The sequence below is a fragment of the Macrobrachium rosenbergii genome, chromosome 27, assembly GCF_040412425.1.
Source record: "Macrobrachium rosenbergii isolate ZJJX-2024 chromosome 27, ASM4041242v1, whole genome shotgun sequence".
NCBI lineage: Eukaryota > Metazoa > Arthropoda > Malacostraca > Decapoda > Palaemonidae > Macrobrachium > Macrobrachium rosenbergii.
This window is the reverse complement of record NC_089767.1, coordinates 41,693,458-41,702,008: the sequence shown is the minus strand read 5'-3', so window position 1 is coordinate 41,702,008 and position 8,551 is coordinate 41,693,458. Positions and strand designations below refer to the sequence as shown.

Here is an 8,551-nt window from a genome sequence, read left to right as displayed (position 1 = left end):
CCTCAGTAGTTTTTAAGATCTGAGGGCGGACAGAAAAAGTGCGGTCAGAAAAAAGTGCGGACGGACAGACAAAGCCTGCACAATAGTTTTCTTTTACAGAAAAGTAAAAAGTTTTGTCCATTTCTCTAACTTTCTAAAAATATTTGTTTGTGTGACTTTTTTTTTTTTTGTCTCAATCCATTCTCATAGACTGAATGCTGTAGATTAATGAATTTTCTGTTCAGTGTGAGAACCATTTTCTTTACTTACTTCCCAGAAATAGAAATATAAATTTTTATCGACCTCTGTTAGCGAGAGATTATCCATTAAAAGACTTTATAAACTTAAGTAAATATTTTCGAAGTTATAAACTTAAGTAAATATTTTCCAAGTTATAAACTTAAGTAAATATTTTCCAATTTGTAAGCTTAAGTAAATATTTTTCAATTTATAAACATAAGTAAATATTTTCCAATTTATAAACTTGAGTAAATATTTTCCAGTTTATAAACTTAAATATTTTCCAGTTTATAAACATAAGTAAATATTTTCATATTAATAAACTTAAGAAATGTTCTTCAACCACACACACGCCATTACAAACGCACAAACAACCGCATTGACATTCTCCCTCGAAGAAAAATATGTCACAAATCGACCTCGCGCCCTCCTTGAATTCATTAGCCACTTGAGGACGAAAGTAAACAAAACGTGACTGGCGAATCCATTTGCTCCTTCCGTCGGGGAAAGAAAATACAATCCTTTCGGGCGAGCATGTGATTCGCCAATCGCTCACAAGAGAAAAGGGAATGGAAGATTCAGACCAATTTCGACATTGCGAGTTTCAAGGACAAGGTCTTTTTCGAAGAATACAGAGCAGCGTGGAGGAAGGGTTTCATTATGCAATTGCAGTGTATGTGATGTGTGTGTGTGTGTATGTGTATGTGTATGTGTGTATGATTGGATGTACGTATAAATGTATTTAAGGAGTTCAGCTGTTGGTTATTCAATTTTACTGATGTAGTATGATATTTGCTGAATGATTTGTACATATATATATATATATATATATATATATATATATATATATATATATATATATATATATATATATATATTTATATATACATACATACATATACTGTGTATACATGTAAGAAATAATCAACACACAATCACGTGCGGAACAGAAATATTTTCTGACTCACATTCAATTGAAAGACCTGGGTTCGATCCTGATGTGAGTCAGAAATTTATATTATATATATACAGTACATACATACATACACACACACATATACTGCACATACGTATATACTAAACACACTTCAAACATTGTAATGACAATGTATAATGCACATGCTTATAGATTTTTCTACGTGAAAGTTAGAAATCGAAGCGTTCAAAAGAAATGTATTTTCCTTGTCAAACTGCCTGCGTCACGCGCAAGAATGAATGACAGAGGTACCGACAACACTGATTGTACCTGAATATAGACACACTCGGCCCCTCGTAAAGAAACACAGAGAGAGAGAGAGAGAGAGAGAGAGAGAGAGAGAGAGAGAGAGAGAGAGAGAGAGAGAGAGAGAGAGAGAGAGAGAGAGACTCTTAAGAACGCTTCGCAGATATCAATGAAAACAATCGGTATCAAAAGTATTTTCAAATCTACAATTTCGTTCAGAACGAAAGTAATTTCAATGAAATTATTATAAAATAATGTTTCTCTTCTTCATTGACCTAATTACGAATATTAGAAAGGTATATATTAGTAACGAATAATAGTAAACTATATTAGTAATTAACAATAGTAAACTATTTTAGTAGCTAATAATCGTAAGCTATTTTAGTAACACCAGATCTTCAGAAAACCAAAACGAAATCAAATGATTGAAATCTTTCTCTCTCTCTCTCTCTCTCTCTCTCTCTCTCTCTCTCTCTCTCTCTCTCTCTCATTCCCCTTCGATGCCCAAGGTGGGGGAAGGAGGTGAAATAAACGAAGGAATGGCGTGTGTGTCCTTGGCGTGGTTTCCCTTTTCGTGAACTTGTCCGATTCCATACCGCTGGCTTCTTCGGATGAGAAGCCAAATCACATACTGGATGGTAAGCGGACACGCAAATACCGATGATTGAGGGGAGTCTGAGTGTCAGTGAGAGAGAGAGAGAGAGAGAGAGAGAGAGAGAGAGAGAGAGAGAGAGAGAGAGAGAGAGAAATTTAAACGGTTTTAGGTAGTCTTTCCATAAAGAAATGAAGATGAGAGAGAGAGAGAAATTTAAACGTTGTTAAAGCGTTTCCATAAAAGAAATAAAGATGACAGAGAGAGAGAGAGAGAGAGAGAGAAAATTTAAATGGTGTTAAGTAGTCTTTCCATAAAGAAAGAAGATGAGAGAAAGAAATTTAAACGTTGTTAAGTAGCCTTTCCATAAAGAAATAAAGAGAGAGAGAGAGAGAGAGAGAGAGAGAGAGAGAGAGAGAGAGAGAGAGAGAGAGAGAGATTTAAACGGTTTTAGGTAGTCTTTCCATAAAGAAATGAAGATGAGAGAGAGAGAGAGAGAGAGAGAAATTTAAACGTTGTTAAGTAGCCTTTCCATAAAGAAATAAAGATGAGAGAGAGAGAGAGAGAGAGAGAGAGAGAGAGAGAGAGAGAGAGAGAGAGAGAGAGAGAGAGAGAGAGAAATTTAAACGGTTTTAGGTAGTCTTTCCATAAAGAAATGAAGATGAGAGAGAGAGAGAAATTTAAATGGTGTTAAGTAGCGTTTCCATAAAGAAATAAAGATGAGGAGAGAGAGAGAGAGAGAGAGAGAGAGAGAGAGAGAGAGAGAGAGAGAGAGAGAGAGAGAGAGAGAGAGAGAGAGAGAGGAATTTAACCGGTTTTAGGTAGCCTTTCCTTAAAGAAAAAAGCATGAGGAATGAGAGAGAGTGTGAGAGAGAAATTTGAACGGTGTTAAGTAGCCTTTTCATAAAGAAATGAATATGAAGAGAGAGAGAGAGAAATTTAAACGGTGTTAAGTTGCCTTTCCATAAAGAAATAAAGATGAGGAGAGAGAGAGAGAGAGAGAGAGAGGAATGTAACTTTGAGTCGACCTCAAGATCTACGGTTATTGGCCGGGGAAGTTTCATGCCTTTGACAAATTTTACTAATATATTTAAAACACATCACTGTGTGTGTATATGTATTATATATATATATATATATATATATATATATATATATATATATATATATATATATATATATATATATATATATATATATATATATCAAACGAGAGCAACCCCTGATTATATTAATCTTTCTGTTTCTTATAGTTCGCCATTTCGAAGAATTATCTCTCTCTGCGAGAAACAGAAAGCAGGGATTAACTCACGGTAGAAAATCATTGCATTCAATCGAGCATATTCTGTGTATTTTTCGTTTATCTAGATTTTTTTTTTCTCATATCCCAATCCCATTATTATTCAAGTCTGGCGTGACCTCGTCTAATAGGGAGGTCATATGAGGTCGAATTAGGCCTCTTCTCTGTGTGAAGCGAGGAAGCTTAATGCAACATCTCTGCAAAAGAAAAAAAAACTAGGCGGACCCTAATGGCATCTGCATTAGACTTAATCACTTGAGATATTTATAATTATGCTACACGTCTTTAAAGAACAAATTTGTCCCCCTTGATAATGATGACTCATCTCGTTAGGGCGAGAGATGCGAGAATTCTCCTTCGTGTTGTGTTTTATTTCACGTTTCTTAAAATGAATTCAACATTTTAGGTGCGGCATGCTATGCATTTTTTTTTTTGCTTGTGGTTTTCATAGGTTTTCTGATTTTATATAAAGGGCTAACTGAACATCGTTTGAACTGGCTTGTGTTTGCATGCAAGCGCGGCCTTTATGAAAGCAAGGTCAGAGGTCAGGAAAGCAAGGTCATAGGTCAGGAAAGCAAGGTCATATGTCAGGAAAACAAGGTCAAAGGTCAGGAAAGCAAGGTCAGAGGTCAGGAAAGCAAGGTCAAAGGTCAGGATAGCAAGGTCAGAGGTCACCCTTCCCTTTCCCCGTAGGGGAGGTTAGTGCCATCAGTGAGCCTCTCATGGTGCACTGTAGGCATTACTTAAGGTTCTTTGCAGCGTCCCTTCGACCCCTAGCTGCAGCCTTTATCATTCCTTTTACTGTACCTCCTTTCATATTCTTTTTCTTCCATCTGACTTTCCACCCTCTCGTAACAGTCGTTTCACCTTTAAAACCTTCTTACCGTCAATTTCCTTTTCAGCGCTGAGTGACCCCAAAGGTCCCAGCGGTTGGCCTTGGCCTAAACTCTATATTGTAATCTTACCATTTCCGTGACTCGACCTCCTCACGGTTAAGGTGGTAAATTTCAGAGAGTTCCTCGGCCTAAACAGTGGTAACTGGGACATTAACCTCACGCATATTTTCTCCACCACCCGGAGAGGAACACTTGCCAAGGCTCGGCCTTAATTGCCTTTCCCCAGGGTCCTTAATTGAAATAATTATGCTCTCTTATTGCCTGATAGGCCAGGTGACTGAACCTTGTGACCTGACTTAAATTCTCTCTCTCTCTCTCTCTCTCTCTCTCTCTCTCTGAGTTTGTGTGTTTATGTGGATATTTTGTTGTTCGTATATCCGTTGCCAGTTTCATTTGTCTTTCTGTCATAATGCGAGATTTTTTGAGTTAGCCTATGTGCGAATTGTTGGTAAAACACGTGCCAAAGGCACTGCATATACTGAACGCTAATCATTAAATTTTTGGAAAATCGAACTGCCCCTGGCTACACTGAAAAATGCTTACTTTGTATACGATTTGAACTATGGTTCAGAGATTTCTGGAGAGAGAGAGAGAGAGAGAGAGAGAGAGAGAGAGAGAGAGAGAGAGAGAGAGAGAGAGAGAGAGAGAGAGATTTATGATGACTAAAACTGGCGTCACAATATCTAGAGTTAGAGAGAGAGAGAGAGAGAGAGAGAGAGAGAGAGAGAGAGAGATTTATGATGACTAAAACTGGCGTCACAATATCTAGGTTAAGAGAGAGAGAGAGAGAGAGAGAAACATGATTACCTTTTTTAGCTCCTTTCCCGAATTAAATCTCACCAACCCTCCTTCTTACAGGACCAACCACTCTCTCTCTCTCTCTCTCTCTCTCTCTCTCTCTCTCTCTCTCTCTCTCTCTCTTAACCTAGATATTGTGACGCCAGTTTTAGTCTCCATAAATAATCTCTCTCTCTCTCTCTCTCTCTCTCTCTCTCTCTCTCTCTCTCTCTCTCTCTCTCTCTCTCTAGATGTTGTGACGCCAGTTTTAGTCACCATAAATCTCTCTCTCAACCTAGATATTGTGACGCCAGTTTTAGTCACTATAAATCAATCTCTCTCTCTCTCTCTCTCTCTCTCTCTCTCTCTCTCTCTCTCTCTCTCTCTCTCTCTCTCTCACCGTAGGGAAAGTGCTTCGGTTTCCCTAAAGGTCAGAGGCCGGGAACTACTCGCTTAATTGAGTTGTTCGGGCGGTGCAGGCAGCGTCGGTGCAGGCAGCGTTTATAAGTCCTACCATTTTCATCCTTCTGTTTTTCTATAGCCTGAAGGACCCGACCCTTTCCGTTCCGGTAGTGGTGGCTTATAGGACCCCGTAGGACAAAGTATTTTAGGACCCCTTTTTAAGGTGCATGACTGAAGGTTTGTAAATGTAGAATAGCTGGCTGGAATATGAGTTAGTATTACTGAGTCATTATCAATTTATCAGTTAAAGTAGAATATTAAATAATTGGGTTATTCTGAAGAAGAGCTCCACTTGGAAATGTAGGTAATTAATAAATTTCTTTATGAACATTATAGAAAATAGTGTTAATGCAGTATATGTGAGATCATTGCGGAATTTACCGAGACAATTAGAGAAATTTAACGTATTTCGTTTTTGTTTATTACGTTCATCCCTAAGGGGCTGGTACTAAGCACGGTGTTCCGTGGAACGCATCTGTAGAATTAGCAATAATTCTCTCAGAAGATATAACTTTAGACTCCTAGTTTAACGTTAAATTTAAAGTCCTCCTGGGCCTCGCAAAGCTCAACTCCGGTTTCTTAGGCCGACAGCCATTGGGGATGAAGTCCCGATGCCTAAAACACGTGGCCAGTATGTCGCTAGGACCACTGTTTCTTACTAACCTCTCGAGATTTCAGACCGTTTGGTCGGCGGGCCACCTGCTTTATGCAATGGCGCCATCACCAAGCCACCTGTGAGCGGCGGGATTTGAGCCCCGGTCCTCTCGGCTGGTAGGCGAGAACCTTACCACTGCGCCACCATATACCGTTGCGTAATCTTTTTAAATTAAAATTTTCACTATGAAACCTTGTAAATAATTACTTGACGTTTTGATTATTCTCAAGCTCTAATTAACCTTGATAGTAACGACACCTGACATTTACCACGGCGCAAAAAAAAAATAGATTATACCTTGGAAAGTTCTTTTTACTAAAACATGCATGTAGCCGAAGGCACCTATCAATTAGGGGCAAGATAAGGCCGAGTTAATCTGTTCTTTTAATTTCCTAAGTCGTGAAAATTAATAATAATAGTGACCTTGAATTGCCCAAAAAATTTTCCTTTTTAGTTATATGTTAATCCTGTAGAAAATTTCGCACGTCGTGACCTACAATCCTGTAAACACTTTCTTCGTGGTGGCCTGTAATCCTCCATAAATTTCCTTCATATTAAGTTGTGATCCTGTGTAAATTTCCAGCATATTAAGCTGTAATATAGAATAAATTTCCATCATATTAAGTTGCAGTCGTGTGTAATTTCCATCATATCAAGTTGTTATTCTGTATAAATTTCCAGCGTATTAAGTTGTACTCCTGCGTAAATTTCCTTCATGTTAAGTTGTAAACCTGTGTAAATTAGCGACATAGTCAGTTAAAACCCCTTATAAATTTCCTTCTTATTAAGTTGAAATCCCAAGTAAATTTCTTATTTTAGTTGTAATTATAAGCAAATTTCTTATTTAAGTTGTAATTCTAAGAAAATTTCCTATTTAAGATGTAATCATGAGTAAATTTCTTATTTAAGTTGTAATCATGAGTAAATTTCTTATTTAAGTTGGAATCGTGAGTAAATTGCTTATATATTTTTGTAATCCAAAGTAAATTTCTTTCGCTCTGCCCTAATCTATATAAATAAACTATAGGGTATAAAAGTAAACCCTTGGGTACGCCAGGTCTTCATCGAACCGCTAAACAGAAAAGATTAGAAATTCTCCTTTCGGAAAAGGAGGAGGAGGAGGAGGAGGAGGAGGAGGATGATAATAACCTTTCATGAGGAGAAGACGGTGATTAGACCAGTAGAATCATTACATGGTCAAAAGATCGTAATGAATAAGCCATCAAGGGCTCTAAAAACTATTTTCTGAGGCCATCGCCGGTCGATTACGGCTCCATCGCATCACGAACGGTTTAGAAGTGATCGTAAAATGTGATGGGATTACTCATTGCGATGTTACATCGCCTTTTCATCGGTGTGAATATGGTCTGGATGGTGGAGATTAAACCCGGGTATGAGACAAACAAACGGGCAGTAAGTAATCCGGCTGGTAGTGATTTCGCCCCGCTGGGGGTTAGTGCCGTCAGTGCACCTCACGCGATGCACTGTAGGCATTACTAAAGGTTCTTTACAGCGTCATTTCGGCCCCTGGCTGCAACCCCTTTCATTCCTTTTACTGTATATCCATTCATTTTCTCTCTCTCTTCCATTATTTCATGATGTAACTGCGAGGTTTTCCTCCTGTTGCACCTTTCAAACCTCTCTACTGTCAATTTCCGTTTCACCGTTGGATGACTTCATAGGTCCCAGTGCTTGGCCTTTGGCCTAAACTATATACTCCACTCCAGTAGTGATTTCGAATGGAAGGCCAAAGTGCATTCCTCGAAAATATTTTGTGTAGGTAATATTTTCCTGTTAAAAGGTGGAAACGGATATCATTACTGCCTGTTCTTTGATAGAAAGGGAGCATATGACTCGTAACCTTGTACTTGTAATTGCCAACGTTCAGCTAATAGACAAGTAATGATATTTATGATGAAATTTAACACGATATCAGAAACGTTAATATCATGTTCTGGAAACAGTTGCAGTCAAAATATTTATTTGGCATTTGAACAATTTTCAAGTTTCTTGTGAACAATCATTTTCGAAGGAAAAAATAACGGAGTGTGTTTCTTTCCTCTCTCTCTCTCTCTCTCTCTCTCTCTCTCTCTCTCTCTCTCTCTCTCTCTCTCTCTCTCTCTCTCTCTCTATATATATATATATATATATATATATATATATATATATATATATATATATATATATATATATATATATATATATATATATATATATATGTATATATATATATTATATATATATATATATATATATATATATATATATATATATATATATATATATATATATATATATATGACTCTTCAGTCATCTCCGATTGTATCCAATTGATCTCATAATGCAGAATTCCTGTACATTTATCAAGTAGCAATTATATTCCCAATTATTTCTGTTTCAGAGTAAATGGAGATTATAACAAGACCAA

The 8,551-nt window shown here is 37.3% G+C and overlaps 1 protein-coding gene across 1 annotated transcript in view; it reads right to left on the bottom strand.

Moving 5' to 3' along the window:
• LOC136853714 (probable tubulin polyglutamylase TTLL2) overlaps window positions 1-8,551 on the bottom strand; it is a 92,939-nt gene that overhangs the window by 58,840 nt on the left and 25,548 nt on the right. The gene's annotated exons all lie outside the window — the stretch shown is intronic.